General features: G+C 61.9%; 1 long non-coding RNA gene across 1 annotated transcript; it reads right to left on the bottom strand.

The window, feature by feature from the left end:
* Positions 1-924: 924 nt before the first annotated feature.
* On the bottom strand, positions 925-10,382 carry LOC147578777 (uncharacterized). Its single transcript, XR_015255659.1, has 3 exons — positions 9,909-10,382; positions 7,183-7,298; positions 925-2,097 (listed from the first exon to the last, which is right to left on the bottom strand). It is a non-coding gene; the product is annotated as an uncharacterized LOC147578777 (long non-coding RNA).
* Positions 10,383-16,334: the final 5,952 nt, after the last annotated feature.

Here is a 16,334-nt window from a genome sequence, read left to right on the forward strand (position 1 = left end):
GTGCTAAGGGCCGGGGTTTCCTCCTGGGTGAAAGAGAGGTTTTAAAACTCACCACGGTGACGGCTGCACGTATCTGTGAATATACTAAAAACCACTGAATTGCATACTTAGAAATAAAACGACAAAAATGTCACCCCAAGAACACAGCAAAGCACAAATGGGAAAATCGTTCGTGCCTGCAGAGATGAGAAGAGCCTGCTGAGAGTGCTACAGGGCGACAAGGACGCCAGGAAGTGACTCAGAAGCGCGAGCCCAGGCGGGCAGACTTCGGCTCCGAGAGGGGTTAGCCTGAGAAAGAACAAAACGCACGTGTAGCCGTCCCGCCCGAGGCCTAGCCGAGCCCGGCTCCACGGGACCCCGCCAAGCGTCTGACCCAGCCTCTCACCGGCCTTGCGTGAGGGGATCCCCAGCCCCAGGGTCCCGGTTCCACTGGACTCTGGGTGGCGGTCGGAGTCCCAGCTGTGTCCACACTGCGGTCCACCCTACTGGTCACCCTGTCCCCAAGCAGGAGCGGGAGACGGCAGGCTCTGGGCGCCCGCCCTCCCGAGTGGGGTCTAGATCAGACAGCAGCTCAGGAGCCTACCTATGCGAATCTTGCCCAGTGCCCGTGGGCTGGGGCCTGCCTCGAGCTCATCTCGTTCAAAACATCAGACGATGGGGCGCCTGGGTGGCGCAGTCGGTTGAGCGTCCGACTTCAGCCAGGTCACGATCTCGCGGTCCGTGAGTTCGAGCCCCGTGTCGGGCTCTGGGCTGATGGCTCAGAGCCTGGAGCCTGTTTCCGATTCTGTGTCTCCCTCTCTCTCTGCCCCTCCCCCGTTCATGCTCTGTCTCTCTCTGTCCCAAAAATAAATAAACGTTGAAAAAAAAAATTAAAAAAAAAAAAAAAAAAACATCAGACGGATTTCCAAAACCAGTGGTGGAGACACAGGCGTGGCCTGGGGCCGGGTCTCCCCGCCGTGGGCGCCGGAGATCAAGTTCACATTTCCCTGGGACGAAACACTGAAAAGGCAGCAGGGTGGAGCCCAAAGGGAGCCTGCTGACCACACCCCGAGGTCAGACACTCCCGTGTCCCAGCCAGCGTGGGCACAACCGGGGTGGTCGGGAAGGCCTGCCCTGGGCCGGCCTGTTTTCCGAGGCGCCCACCGGCAGTGGGCAGAGCACGAAGGTGGCCCGGAGACAGTGGACAGAGGATTCCCACCCGGGGAATGATGCTGCTGCCGATGAAGGCTACGCGGATAGTCTTAGGCCACGAAGTAAAACGGGTAACTCGCCATCGCCACAAGAGCTAATTCGGGAGCCAAATAACCACTGTCGCTGTTAGAAAAGTGATCTAGAACCCAAGATGGCGCTCCATCGGTGAAAGCAGAGTGAAGGGCCTTCCGCGCCGAGAGGCCAATTGACACGAACCCCGGACAGGCATTTTAACGTCAGCGAACCCGCAGGAAACAGGAGATGTTGGAAGTGGCTGAGAATGACACGGGGGGTGGGCAAGAGACCGCTGGGGATAAAGGGGGCAGGCGGCAGGTCACCTCCGTCAGCTGGAGGACAAGTGGGTGTGCGTTTTACTTCAGATACTATCCAGCGTCTGCTACGATCGCACACGGCTGCACTGAAATAAAGCGAGCAAAGGAGGAGGGAAGCCGGGGGACAGTCCTCTGTTGTCCCCGGCACTCGCGAACGGCTCGTGCAGGTGTGTTTAAACACCTGGCCTCACTTGCCGGCTCGTTGCCTTACCTTCTGTCCCTGCTGGCTCCAACTGTCTGTCTCTTCAGGGCAGGGCTTCTACCGATTCCTAAGCTGGTCTGGGACACATCAGCGGGGACAGAATTTGTGAAGTTTCCATTTAATGTTTGAGTCGATTGTGGCTCATGAATACGTACGCCTAATGTCTTTGGAGACACCCTCCCTCCAACGCAAGCTGCGACTGAGGAAAGCTGTTCCCTCGCGGTCGGTCCTCACAGGGAGACACTGATCAAAACGCAGCTCTCGGGGGACGGCCCAGGACCCCCGGGATTGTGCACAAGTATCTGTGTTCGTTGTATCTTCACATGAATCGGAACTCCAGCTAACCAACGTTCCCGATAGTCTTTTGTGTACCTGAAAAAAAAAAAAAGTTTGGCCAAGAGAAAACCCAAAACCAAATGCATCGCACTTCGTATGAAACTGTTCGCTGTCCAAGTTGGGTGTCACACATTGTGACATGGGCCCTTCGGATCCAAGCTGCCTCGCAGGAGGTCCTGCCTTCCCTCTGGGGCCAGCGCTCAGCTTCTCCGCCTACCACACAAGGTGGGCCAGTTGAGAGGTCAGCAGGGCCCAGGATGCACGTAGACTGTCCAGTGGTTGGAAGGTGCCGGAAGGAGGAGGCAGGTGGGCCCCAGAGCTTCAGCCGAGAAGCATCTCGTCCCGACACAAGCCGGTAGTTGGCCTGTTCCCGGTTTGTCACCCACCGTCAGGGTCTCTGTCCCTCACTGCTTGGCACGCCTGCATTCTGCGACAGGACAGCCCTTCTCCAGTGGCCCGAGTCATCCCTACCTGGTTCTGCTAAAGACGACTCTCCTCTAACAGCACCTGTAATCAACATTTTGGTGTTGGGTTTGTGGGAAAGTTAATGGCTGGAAGGAAATGAAAATTCTTCTGTTTCTTTTTAAAAGTAGTCTGAAGCAGTGACAAGATTTTATGTTGCCTGGTGGTGTATCAGTTGGGACTTTTGTCTGCACGTAACAGAATGACCCTGCGATAGTTTAAGCAGAAAAGCAAATTTATGCTGAGGCTGCAGGGACAGCTTGTGAGCACGGGGCTGGGAGGCGTGCAATCAGGGAAGGGAGACGGCTTCCCCCTTCATCTGCTTGACCCCGGCCCCCGGAGCCACGCGATGGTCGAGTTCTCAGTTCTGGCCCCCACCCAAATTCCGACTTCTCCTTCTGGGCTCTGGCGCACAATTCCAAGGGGGGACCAGGATCCTGGCAGACATCAGATGACACAGTCCATTAGGGTAATTCCAGGAGGGCTTAACAAAGAGACCAGTTACTAACGTGCCAGCAGGGAGAGAGTAAGGGAACCACAAGGGACCAGAAGACAGGAGGCAGCCTCTGGGGTCTGTGACCTCAGCGGGGACACAGCCAGAGACGGGGAGCCAGCAGGAACGGTAGGTATCCTGACTCCTGGCCCCCCTCCTCCCCATCTCCTGCTGCGCTCCCCAACAGGCCAAACGCAGGGGGGAAGTGGAAGTCCCAGGGGGACACCCAGGGGGAGGCAGGCTGACGTTGGCCACACTGGCCCGCTTGCCAGCACAGAAAGCGGGTGGCAAAGCCCTGCCTCACCTGTCTGGTATTGGGAGTATCCGCACAAGAAGACCCTGATTGGCCCAGCTTGGATCACGTGTCCATCCCTGAGCCAATCGGCTGAGACCAGGAGAAGCGGCAAGTGTGCCAATATGGCAGCCCCCACGTGAAGGCGGATGCAGGGGTGGAGCGGGTGGCACCTGCGGAGAATGAGCCAGCCGCGCCGAGTGCCCCCGCCCCACGCCTCTCTTGATAATGTCACGACTGCCTCACAGCACGGCCGAAACGCGCGGGCCACCGACCCCCAAGCGCGGTGCCCTCGTCCACGCTGAATATGGGGCGGGAATGTTCCTGAGACACCCCAAATTCGGCAGGTCCCTAGTGTCTTCCGTCAGCGTAGCCCTGGGCTCTGCAGGAGCGGAGGGCTGGTCTCTGCGGGGCCCGTTAGGCGGGGTCTGAGCCGTAGTGGGGAGGAGGGGGCAGAGGGCTGGGGGCGGGGGCAGCTGAGCCCGGGGGTGGGGCCTGAGCCTGGGGGGCGGGGGGAGCTGAGCCGGGGGTTGGGGTTTGGGCCCAGGGGGCGGGGTCTGAGCCTGGGGGCGGGGGGAACCGAGCCAGGGGCGGGGTCTGAACCTGGGAGGCGGGGGGGACCTGAGCCCGGGGGTGGGGTTTGGGCCCAGAGGGCGGGGTCTGAGCCTGGGGGCGGGGGGAACCGAGCCAGGGGCGGGGTCTGAACCTGGGAGGCAGGGGGACCTGAGCCCGGGGGTGGGGTTTGGGCCCAGTGGGCGGGGTCTGAGCCTGGGGGCGGGGGGAACAGAGCCAGGGGCGGGGTCTGAACCTGGGAGGCGGGGGGACCTGAGCCCGGGGGTGGGGTTTGGGCCCAGAGGGCGGGGTCTGAGCCTGGGGGCGGGGGGAGCCGAGCGGGGGGCGGTCTCAGCCTGCGGGCGAGGTCTGAACCTGTGAGGCGGTGGGGGGGGAAGCTGAGCCCAGGGGTGGGGTTTGAGCCCGGGGGGCGGGGTCTGAGCCCGGGGGTTGGTGGGTAGGCCGCGGGATGGGGGCTGAGTTTGAGGGGTTGGGGGGGTTGAGCCGGGGGCGGGGGCTGGGGTTGTGCACGTGGAGTCAGGGTGTTGTTTGGCGCTTAATAGCCCTGGCTTTGGAAGATAACTGGGAGGGAGTCCAAGAGGGATCCAGTATCTAGGCCCCAAAGATACTTTCTAGGCCCCAGTTTTGTTCTGTTACTCTACTGATGAGCCTCGACCCCGGTGAGCAGTCCCTCCCTGGGAGCTGGAACCGGGCCGGGCTCCCTGGTCTGAACCCTCCAGGCTGCTCAAGAAGGCAGCAGGGTTGAAAACCGCATGCAGGCGCCATCCTGGGGGCCCTCCTTTGGTGCAAAGGTACTCAAAATGATGAACACGGGTTCCCGTGGCCAGAGTGTCATCACTTCATGACATCTGGGCTCCACAGTCCTCTCCTAGATCAGAGACCTCTGCTGCCATCAGTCCCCCCAGGTGTCGTGGGGAGGGGAGGGGAGAGGAGGGCAACCAACCGAAGCCTGAGCCTTGCCTTCCAACCCCCTACTCCTCCCCGTCTGCCATCCTCCCCCTCCTCTTTCCCCTCCCCGCGCCAGCACCCGGAGCCCAGAAAGGTTGGTCCCCCCAGAGACACCCCGAGGGAGCCATCTCAGACACTGCATTTTCCTCTGCTCCCCTCCCCCTGGCTGGATTTCTAGAACTAGGAGCTGATGCTGCAGACTAGGGGAGCTTTGCTCCCAGTGAACTTGAACCCCGGGGGTTTCTAACCCCCAAAGAGACCAGGCCCTAATAGGTGCACCAAGGGGGCAGGTGGCCAACATCAGGACCAAAGACTTCCCTCCTTCACTCCCTTCTCTCTGCACGTGGAGCTCGTGGGCATTTCTAGCGACATTTCAGCATGTGCAAGACTAGAACCAGGCGCGCCCCCGCAGATCAGGTGAGAGGTCCGCGAAAAGCACAGGAGTCCTCGAGAGCGAGCGCAGCTGACATTTATTCTGCGCTGGTCATTTGTCTGCCCTCTCTCCAGGTGGGGGCGGACCATGAGGATCCCCTTTCACAGAAAGCAGCAGCGGACGTACACTGCAGGAGAACCCGGCGGGCCTGGCCCCTGGAGGTGGCTGGCAGATGGTAACTTTCATTCTGGAGAAAGCAAGTCTCCAAACTCACCAAGGTCAGCTGGAGAGGCCGGTGGGCCTCAGAGCCCAGACATCTAACCACCCGGCCACCTTGCCCCATCCCCGCGGGGCAGAGAAGGCTCCGGGGCCTCAGATGCCACATAAGGGAGAAGCCCATGTTTGGGGGGAGGTGGGGGGGAGGTGTGCACCGGGATCACGCCAAAGCCAGCCGGCACAGGCTTCCGGTGTCTTCTTGGCTCTGGAGGAAGGAGGCGATGAGGGGGCAGTGAGGGATTCGGCCTGAACCCCAGGCGCAGACGCAGCAGAGGAACTTGGATCTAATGCCGAACGTTTCTGTGCTCACATTTTGGAAAAATAAATACTGTGTTCACCCAAAGCCCTCACTGTGGCCTTCTCCACCAGGCTCTTCAAGCCTGAGTGGGGGGGGGGGGGGGGCGCTGCGACTCATAAGATGGGTCAGGAAGTCAATCTGGTGGCTCACAACTAGCGTTTTCTTCCTAACGAGTAGAACAGACTGGAACATAACGACACAGAAGATGCCAGATTGCGCAGTTCAGAGCAGGGGCTGTCCCGTGAAGAGACTTTTCTGTCACGCACATGTACACAGAGCACGGGTACACGGGGCGGGGTCATGCTTTGTGACACACTGTGTGAATGTCCTTGCTCTGTCAAGAGCGGCTTCGGGGGCCACAGAGGATGTGACTGAGCCAGCTGCACGTGGCCGGCCAGGCGTTCCCTGGTGTGGACCGATGCCTCGGGAGTCAAACCTGGAGGCACCCTGGGGGCGAACCCCTGGAAACAGGCAGGACCCCTGGGGAGGGCTCTGGGGTCCCCTGAGGCAGATCTGACTGATTTTAGCCCAAAGTAAGACACGGCACAAGCCCAGCCAATGCTGGGGTGCAGCCGGTCATTCCATTCAGTCTAAACAACGTTCTCCCAGGGCAGTCACGTGCCTGTTTTATACGCGGGGAAACCGAGGCCCAGCGTTGAGAGGCGTGGCAATCAACAGCAGTGGGATTGGAGAGCACCCTTTCAGCTGACCCAGGCCACTCTCGTCTCATCGGAGCTATGACGAATCTCTGGAAAAGCAGGCTTCCCGAGGATGCCTTGAACCTCACGATGTGCTTTCCGGGAACACAGGAACTAGGGACCCACGCTCTTTATTGTGCCCGAAACACGGAGCAGGGAGACACCTGTGAAACTTGTCTGGAGATGACCCGGAAGGGTGTTGGCCACGTCGGTCCCGCACGCCCCGTGACCACCTGTGACCAGGCAGCGCTAGAGCCTTCTGGATCGAGACTCCCAGATTGAAGGTGAGCTCCGCAAGGCCGCAGATAAGAAGCACATCTTTCAAAGAGGACCACACAGGGCCCTGTTTAGAAATAAAGAAGAGAATCTGCGAGCACTTCACAAGGAAGACAACAGAAATTATTCGGCGTATGGTCAGAAAATCATTGCGGTTTGGTCCAGGGTCTGACCTTTCTTTTTTTTTTTTTTTTTATTTAAAAAAAAATTTTTTTTTTCAACGTTTATTTATTTTTGGGGCAGAGAGAGACAGAGCATGAACGGGGGAGGGGCAGAGAGAGAGGGAGACACAGAATCGGAAACAGGCTCCAGGCTCTGAGCCATCAGCCCAGAGCCCGACGCGGGGCTCGAACTCACGGACCGCGAGATCGTGACCTGGCTGAAGTCGGACGCTCAACCGACTGCGCCACCCAGGCGCCCCCAGGGTCTGACCTTTCTTGCTGCTCCCTGCGGTGTCCTTCCTTGCTGTCAAGCTGCCCGCGAGCCCGTCTCTCCCCTGCTCACCGATGGCCCCTTCTTAGCGAGCAGCTGCCGGTTCCTCCAAGGCCCTGCAAAAACAAGATCACGGGGGCAAGGAGGTGGGGAGACGGGTCTCTCTTTCAGATGCAGGGGCGCCAGGGTCGGGGCTGGGGTGCACTTCATGGCCTTGAAGTCCTGGGCAAACCCAGGTGGCCTTCCTGCCCCAGGGAGAGGCACTTGTCTAACCCCAGGGCTCTGGGGAGCCTGCAGCCGGCGGGGCGGGGACCTGTTCCAGGGAGTCTCGATGAGAAACCCCAGTATCAGGAAAGCAGCAGCCGTCACCAGCCCATGGGGTAGCCTTGATGGGTGGCAGCTCTTCTCTCTGCCCAAGTGGCCCCGGCCAGCATTTCTGTAGCACCTGGGGAGGCCCTGCTGCCTTCCCACCCGGGAATGGGGTGGGACCCCAAATCTTGGCTGTGGGGCTACATTGCTTCAGCCTCCCCAGCACCCTGCCACTTGCCAACCCTCACGGTCGCCCTCACGGTTTCTGGGAAAGGTCACCCCGTTCCTATGACAGGTATCTATGCCCACCCCGGCCTTCGACTTCTGCTAAGGACACGAGGCTTTCGCTGGAAGGAACCTGGGGTCACGGCTGGACCACTGAGTCCTGCTATGCTTTTCAGAGTGAGGCCTCCATGCGGTCTCATCCCTACGCCCTGTGTGTGCAGGACCCTCGCTCTGATCAGGCCTCACATGCCCCAGTGTGAGTCCTGGTACGGTCCTGACAGGAGGGGAAACCGAGGTCTCATCCAGGCCACGGCCGCAAGACAAGGCTCAGACTTGCACTGGGGACCCACTGGTCAGCTCCTACCCCGCCTATGACCAGAGGATCCAGGCCCTTGAGAAAGCACCACACACAGTGTCGGAGAGGAGCACTCAGCACAGACAGGGACAGGAGCAGGTGCACGGACGGTGCCGGAGGGGAGCAGGCACACAGCACACTGCCCGGCTGCCGGAGGGCTGAGGGCACAGGTCAGCTGGCAGAGGGCAAGGAGGGCAGCCAGAGGGGCAGCACAGAGCCAGGAGTCAGTGGCCTCCCCAGGGAGACTGGAAGCCTCTGGAGACGGGAGCAGGGTGGTGCCCACTCAGGGGCCGCAGTGCTGGGCCACCTGGGGCCACTGCTGTCCAGGGAGGGGAGATGTGGGATGTTCCAGGTGGGTCTGTCCTCATGTCCTTAGCGGAACCACGTTTGCACCCTGCACCCTGTGCACCGGGGATCCCTGCCCCGGAAAGACACACATTACAGGGGTGCCGCTCAGGTCCGGATGGCCTCTGAGCCGTGACGGACCACGGACTTGAAACCAGAGCAAACCGGGGAGGCCTTCGTGCAGGAAGACTGGGCCCGCTGGGGTGTGTGTGGCTCCCGGTCGCCCCAGAGCGGGGCCTCACGCCCTCTGAGGCTGATCTTCCAACGTGGCCGAGGCCACCTTACTAGGCCCAGGCTGCCCCTCCTCTGATGCAGGCCGGAGTCCCCGGAGTGTCTGCGGGATGGGACTCCCACCCCGGGACAGCTGCCAGCAGCAGGCCCCGAGTCCTGTCCTGCAGTGAGGGTTTCAGGGCCACACAGATACCATGCTGGGTCAGACACTCCTGGGGCCCCAGGGACACCAAACAGTGGGGATCTTGCTCTACAGGTGGGTCTCTCGAAGCTAGGACAGGCCTGACCGCAGGGCAGGTGCTTTACTCTTTGCTCAGGTCTCCCTTTCCGCTCCTCCCTCCCCCCTCCTCCCTCTCCACCTCTTCCTGCTTCCCCTCTCTCCCCTCCTCCCTCTCCCCTCCTCCATCCTTCCCCCCCTTCCCTCTTCCCCCCTCCTCCCTCCTCCCCCTCCTCCCTCCCCCCTCCTCCCTCTCCACCTCTTCCTGCTTCCCCTCTCTCCCCTCCTCCCTCTCCCCTCCTCCATCCTTCCCCCCTTCCCTCTTCCCCCCTCCTCCCTCCTCCCCCTCCTCCCTCCCCCCTCCTCCCTCTCCACCTCCTCCTGCTTCCCCTCTCTCCCCTCCTCCCTCTCCCCTCCTGCATCCTTCCTCCCCCCTCCTTCCCTCTTCCCCCCTCCTCCCTCCCCTTCCTCCATCTTCCCTCCCCCCTCCTCCCCCTTCCCCCTCCCTCCTCCTTCCCTCCTCCTCTGCTTTTCCTCCCTTTCTTCCTTCCGTTTTTCACTCTCCCTCGATTATAAACAATCGCCCCTAACAGAGTTTGTCATGACTCCGTGCTAAGTGCACTGGGTGCCCCACCCTGCCCAACCTCTTCTGTGCTCTGGAGGTGCCAGCATCTTTGGATAGTGTGGGAGCTGTTCTGAAAGGCAGCCTGTTACTTGGAGGCCTGACCTCAAAGTCTGCAGGATGTGTCTGGTGGCGAGCTGCAGCCCAGACCAGGCGAGTGGACCCCCAGGACGGAGGGGCCGTTGGGACCTCCCCACCTCCACCTTCCAGGCCAGCGGCACAGAGACCTTTGCCCCAAGCCTGGAGACCTCTCTTGAGAGAGAGTCCATGCTGCTCCTTGGACGGGATAGAATCCCCAGGGGTCACGGGGCCTTGGAAACCAGGGTGTGGGAGCAGCTGCGGGTGCCATAGTCACTTGAGCTGCTTTGGGCTTGGGGACATGGGGCTGTGAAGCCTCTCACCCTTCAACCCACACCCCTTACCTGGACTCCTGGGCTGTGTAAACCTTGAGCTTCTTCCCTGGCCTCCCGTCCCAGGAGCCCTGGAGCCTGTCCCGGGGCCACCTGCGGGGAGAGGCTTCCTGTCAAGCCACTCATGCCCCCCAGCCCACCTGGGAGGGGGTGCAGCCAGACAAAAGAAGCACCCTGGGGCCTGACCTGGGCGTGCGGGGGGCAGGGACAGTGGCCTGGTATCCTGTGGCTGGTCCACACATGGGCAGCTGTTCATGAGACTTTATTGAGGGATATTTTTTAAGGGTCTCAGGTTTGAGAGGAAATGCCCTTAGATTATGTCCACAACATGCTGACAATAAACCATATTGCTGATTACATCCACTCTTTACCACCGACAGCCCGGTATAAGTCATAGAGAAGGCTCATGGCTCTTTTTGCAACTGTGTGCTTTACCAACCTGTAAAAATTTCTTTTTAATATTCAAATATTACATATTTAATATATTAATATGATATATTAAAATATTTAATAACTATTTAAAATAATAAATATTTAATGTTCAAATATAAAGTCTGTACTGATGGGACGAGGCATTACCTGGAGGGGAAAGGGACTTAAATAGATTACAGCAGATTTCTCATCCGAAAGCCCGGAGGCCAGAAAAAATTGGCACAATGATTTCCAAAGAAGAATTACCAGTCCCAGATTCTATACCCAGTAAAAGTAGCCTTCAGAAATAAAGCAGAAAAGAAGGGATTCTGGGAAGAAGGGGGATGAAGAGAATGTCGTCTCTATGCAGGTACCTGAGTACGTGGACATCCGCGGGCAGAAGGGGGGACATGGGACCGAGTCTCCCACCGCATACAAAATTAACTCAAAACCAACCACAGACTTGGATGTAAAATGTACATCTCTAAAACTCTTAGAAAACAGCACAGGAGAAACCCTGGGGATCCAGGAGAGGGAAAGTGCTCTGAAACGTGACCCAAAGCACAATCCGTAAGAGAAAAAAAACGGTAATATTGGACTTTGTGAAAATGACAAACTTCTGCTCCTGAAACCCCCGCGTGCAGGCCAGGTGACAGAGGACTCACTTCTGCCCGCGTGAAGAGCCGCAATCTCAAAGTAAAAAATACAAACAGTCCAGTTAAAAAATGTGCAAGGGATGTGAGCAGACATGCTGGGGGGGGGGGGGGGGGGAGGCCGATTAGCACGTGAAAAGACGTTCAACATCTTCAGGCACCAGGGAAATGCAAATTAAGACCCCCGTGAAGTCGAGCCCGCCCCTCACCGGGCAGAGACTGGAGGAAGGACTGGGACCCCGGCAGAGGCGGAGAGACGGTCTCTCCCCAGCGCAGGTGGGGTGGTGGGGTGGCGGCCCTTCCGCGGGCACGTTTTGGGGTCGCTTTACCCAAACCTACAGTCAGGGTCGGATCCGGCAGCCTCACGCCTGGGCACGAATCCCAGAGAAGTGAAAACTATGTCCACCCACACACTTGTGTGCAAAGGTTCACGGCACCTGGGGGAGGGTCCGTGCGCCCCCTCCCCCCACGCCGTGCGCTGGTTTCGCCGTGTCCTGTGCACCCACAACCGTTGCACCATGCAAAGGAAGCCAGCAAGCAAAGCACCGTCCCCAGGTGAGCAGCGCTGGGGGCCCAGGAGGCCCGGCCACGCGGCCTGGGACAGCGCCCCCCGCCCGGCTCCCCTGCAACCCCGGGCCCCGCGGAAGGGCGTCTGCGCCAGACGGCACGAGGAACAGCAAACGTGCGGGCAGACAGGCAGGCCAGGGGCCACCGGGAAGACACGACTATTCCAGAAAGGGAAGAAAAATTACACCCGAGGTACTCTCATGTGCCAGGGAAATCCGAGCGCGGCGAGTCCGCGCATCACGAGCCAAGAGAGCAAGCGAGAGCCCAGAACACCGGCCGGAAAACACGGAAAAACGAAAGCGGTTCTGCTCCGCAGGGGGCCCAGTAACACCCCCTCCTGTGCGCCCGCCCCTCCCGGCGGCCCCAGGGCGCCCCCGCCCCTGAGCGGCTGGCTGCAGGGGTGCGGCGGGCCGGGCGCGCGGGCGGCCTCCCTCCCCGCCCCCGTGCGCGGCTCCCTGAGGGCACACCGCCCCGGGGGCCGCTTCCGGGAGCCCGGCCGTCGGTTCTGCCCCTTCCTGGGGAGCCACGCGGCAGCCCGGCCGCCCCCCAGGTGCGCCCCCCCAGCCGGGGCGCGACTCTTCACCTCGGTCTGCCGCTTGGAGCCCCGGGCCACCTCTGTGAGCGACGACAGACACACCCCGGGTTCGGAGGTCCTGCCTGGGTCCCCGCCCCGCGGGCGCCGCCAGCCACGCCTCCAGACGCTTGGTGCCCCGGCCCCTGCCAGCCCGTGCCCCGGGGCGCCCCTCCTCCCCCCCCCCCCCCCCCCCCCCCGGCCCCTCCTCAAGCCACCAAGGCGGTCTGGGCCACCTCTGCCCCTGCCCCTCCGGGCTCCACCGGACGTCGGGGTCAGGGGCCCTGCTGGTCTGCTCCTTGTACCCCGGGCGCCTCCCCCGACCGAGTCAGGGACCCCAGCCCCCCCCCCCCCCCCCCCCCCGCACCCTGGGTGCCTTTCCCTGAGGATGGGGTCAGGGGAACCACCCACCTGCATTTCACTCTCGGTTGCGCCGCCCCCCTCCCCCCCCCCCCCCCCCCCCCCGCCCGAAGAACGTGCTGCCCCCTGGGTGGTGGGGGGTGGGGAGGTCTCCCCGCTCCTCATAAACGCGCAGAGAGAGCATCCACTCTGAGCATCCCCCCTGGATGAAGCAGGTGTGAAGCAGGGAAGATGGGGCTGGGGCTGGAGGGAGGTGGGGGGCTGCCCGGGGCCGCAGGAGGACGGCGGCCACATGACCACCACCTGCCCCGGAGTCGGGAGGAGGGGTCGGGAGAGACAACGGATGGACGCCTGGGCCCTGGGGGGTGGGGGTGACTCAGGGTAGACCGGGGCCTTCAGGAGGGCACCTGTGCAGATACCAGGTCCCCCCTCTGCCGCCTCACCCTGCTCTCACGCGTCCCCCTTCCCCGGGGCCTGAGGAAGAAGCAACCCGAGACCACACAGTTTCCCCGTCTGGAAACAGCACTTAACCGACAGTGATTTTCCTTCCGGTTAGAAGGTGCTCCTCCCTCAGTGCATCTGACCCTGTGCAGCTCTGCGGCCTCCCTCCCTCCCCCCCCCCCGCACCGCGTTCCTGCCCTCCACTTGCAGTTCCCCCATCTTCTGGAAGGCTCCCCCAGCCCTCCCACCAACCGACTGCAGGGGCCTTGGGGAGGGAAACCACCAGGTTACACCCACTCCGTGGCCATTTATAGTGGCTGCCCAGGGCCTGGCACGCGGTAGGTGCTGGGGGCACAGTGTCATGCTGTCACAGGCCAGTGTCTCTTCTCCCTTTCCAGCTGCGCCTGCAGCGGCTCTCCCCCCGGGCCATCCTCGGGAGCCAGAGCCCTATCCCAACACCAAACCCTCCTCCTGAACTGCCGCTCCCCCTGCTGCCTCCCCTCTCTCCCACTTCCACATCCTGCCGATCGCGTGAAGGACCCGCCGGCCACCCGCCCTTGGATGGTGGCCTGGATCCGTGGGCCCACAGGCAGACAGGGAGGGCGGCTGTGCTGGGCCCTGGGGCTCCCTTTACAGCTGCCCTCCCTTGGGGTGGGGGAGGGGACGGGCGAGCCGGGCCCCTCCTCCATTTGCCCTGGCCTCCCCCCCCCCCCAGACTTGGCCTTTCCCTCCATCTTAGTCCGGCCCCTCTTTCCAAGGCTATCTTCCCTGGGTTTCTATCCTCAGCCCCCTGACCTACGGAAGACCCCTAGTGTCCCGGCCAGCTCCTCCCCGGGTCCCTTCCTGTGGTGGTGGAGGCCCCAGGGGTCCCGGCCGTTCCCACCTGGTCGCTGGGGGTGTGGCCTCCCCCAGCCGGGTGAAGGGGTCTGGCACTTGTTGCCTGAGGGGGGGGGGGGAGGCGCCAAGTGGAGGGGGCGGTCTTCACCGGGGCCTCTGTTTCCAGGCCTGCGCCACCCACAAGCTCCCTGGCTTCCCCAGGCCAGGCCAGATACTCCAACCCTGGTGCCTGGGATCTCGTGCGTAACCCCGGGTCAGCTCGGGTGCCACGTGGGCCAGGCGGCTGTACCCACAGTTCAACCAGACACTGACGCCGGTGCTGCCGTGAAGGTATCTGGCAAGTGCGGTTAGCACCCACCATCAGCAGCCTTTGAGCAGAGTTCGCCTTCTGTTATGTGGGTGGGCCTCGTCCAATCAGTTGAAGGCCTTCAGAAAAACGCAAGGTTTCCTGGAGGAAAGGAAGCCGGCCTTAAGACTGTGGCAACAGTTCCCGCCCGGATTCCCAGCCTCGCCAGCCTGCCTCGCGGATCTCGGACTTGACCGCTGCACGGTTGTGCGAGCCAGTCCCGTAAAACTTAAATCTGTCTGGGTCTCTGTGTCTCTGGGGAACCCACGCTTGATTCGTTCGACGAGTGGAAACAGCTGCGGCGTGCGGGCTCCTGCTGGGTCCTGGGACGACAAGAGGAGACACTGAACAGACCCCCTGCGGGTCGGAAGCCCACAGCGCCAGGAGGAAGAGGAGGAGCGGGGCGGCAGTCCCCTCACAGGTGCCTGTGGCCAGGGAGGGGACGGGTGGCCCGAGGCAAGGGAGGAGCCTTCATGGCGGGCCGCATCTCTCCCCCCACAGATTCGGACCCAGAGACCCGAGGCATCTCCTGTTCCTCGTATCCCCGGGCCCCACCCGTTAGGGAAACTCTCCACCCGTTAGGAAATCTGGAGACAGTCGCATGCAGTGACAGGTGACCCCGGCGGGTCAGAACCGGGGCCCCAGGACCAGTTTCGGCTCACACCTGCCACGGGCTCTGCCACGCTCCCCCGCTGGGCCTGGTGGTCACCCATTCATTTCCTAATACCCCTGGTCTGACGCCTGTTCGCCGCCCCCCCCCCCCAGCGTCACACCCACCCACAGGACAGACCCTCTGACACCGGGGTTGGGGGAAAACGTGGGCCCGCGGCAGCTGCTGAGGGCCCACAGAGGAGAGAGCCACATTTGCAGCCAAACCAGAGATTAGGTGCCCTTACCTGCCAAAGACGGGCAATTACGCCTTCCACTCTCAAAGGGATTAGTCAGTCTGGGTGGATCACTAAGGAGCGGGTTTACAGAAGTGCCCACTTGTGGGCGGCCCCCTCTGTGAACCTGGCTGTTTCCTGCTTCCTCAAACACGCTAACTGTGTGCTCTCTAAAGGGGGCTAAACATACATCCTCCCCTCTTTGTACGAGCACCAGACAGCTCACTCAGGGATCACTTCTGACGAGCGTTTTAACAGCTTCTCGGCTGTGCGCCGGGCCCTTCTGCCTCCTCGCAGAGCAGAGTGAATCCAGAGAAGGGCACGGCCGCTGGGCTACCAGGCTGGAGCCAGAGCTCGGACGCCGGGTCACGCTCCCACCGCCTCCCGGACCCGCCTGGGCCCCGCTCTTTCGCCAGTGCGAGCGGGCGGCGGGACTCAGGCGTCGCCACGCGGGGCTTGGGGCTCCTCCAAACGCTGGGGGGAAGCGGCCCTCTGCCAGCCACGTGGGAGGCTCGTGTGGCTGGGATCCCAGGTGCCCCCCCCACCCCCCCCCCCACCGCGGGGCGCCTGTTCTCCGTTGGAGCTCGCGTCACGTGACAACGCTCGGTGACTGCAGGACCTCCATCGAAGTGCTCTCTCCCTGAGCCTCCCTCTCCCCTGCAGTTTGCACCACCCAGGGCAGCGGGAGGGTCAGAAGACAGAGATGGGAGCGACCGTGGCCTGGAAGCCTGGCAGGTGCCCACGTACCACAGGGCACCCCCTCCCCGGACGGGGGCCCCAGGACGCCGCCCTCCGCGAGGGGCCGCCTGCTGAGGGTCTCCTTGGGCCGCCGGGTTCTGTGGGCTCACTGCCGTTTCACCCTGGCCGTCTCCCGTGTCCCCTCCTGTGACCCGGGATGTGACCTGCGCTCTCTGACCTCCCCTTGGGGTCGGCCCTCAAGTCCCGCTCAGCTGCTCCATCTAGCACTGGGATTTTAAGTTTTCTTTGGTGTTTTCAAGGACCGTTCTAGAATAATATCTGGAACATTCCTCCCAGGAAAGGACTCCCGGGATGGGTTTCTAGAGCTCGCCCCAGCCTGTCACTCTGAATTCACGGTGCACGTGCAACGGGTAAACCAGCAAACAGCCCACCCTGTGCAGGGGCGAAGGAGCCACAGCGTTTTGTCAACGTGCGCCCGCGGCCAAGGCCAAAGCTGCATCTCCAGCGACCAGGACAGTCGGGGAGACCTGTGTCGCCAAGGAGGGCCTGGGCCCCAACATCAGGCGTCAGACCGGTCACTGCTCCGCTCCGAACCCTCCACGGGCTGCCCCTCAAAGTGCGCAGGTCCGAAGCCGCGGCCCTGGGGGCCCTGCTGCCCCTGTGACCTCT

The sequence above is a fragment of the Puma concolor genome, chromosome C1, assembly GCF_028749965.1.
Source record: "Puma concolor isolate L17-30 chromosome C1, mPumCon1.1.hap2, whole genome shotgun sequence".
NCBI classification, from domain to species: domain Eukaryota; kingdom Metazoa; phylum Chordata; class Mammalia; order Carnivora; family Felidae; genus Puma; species Puma concolor.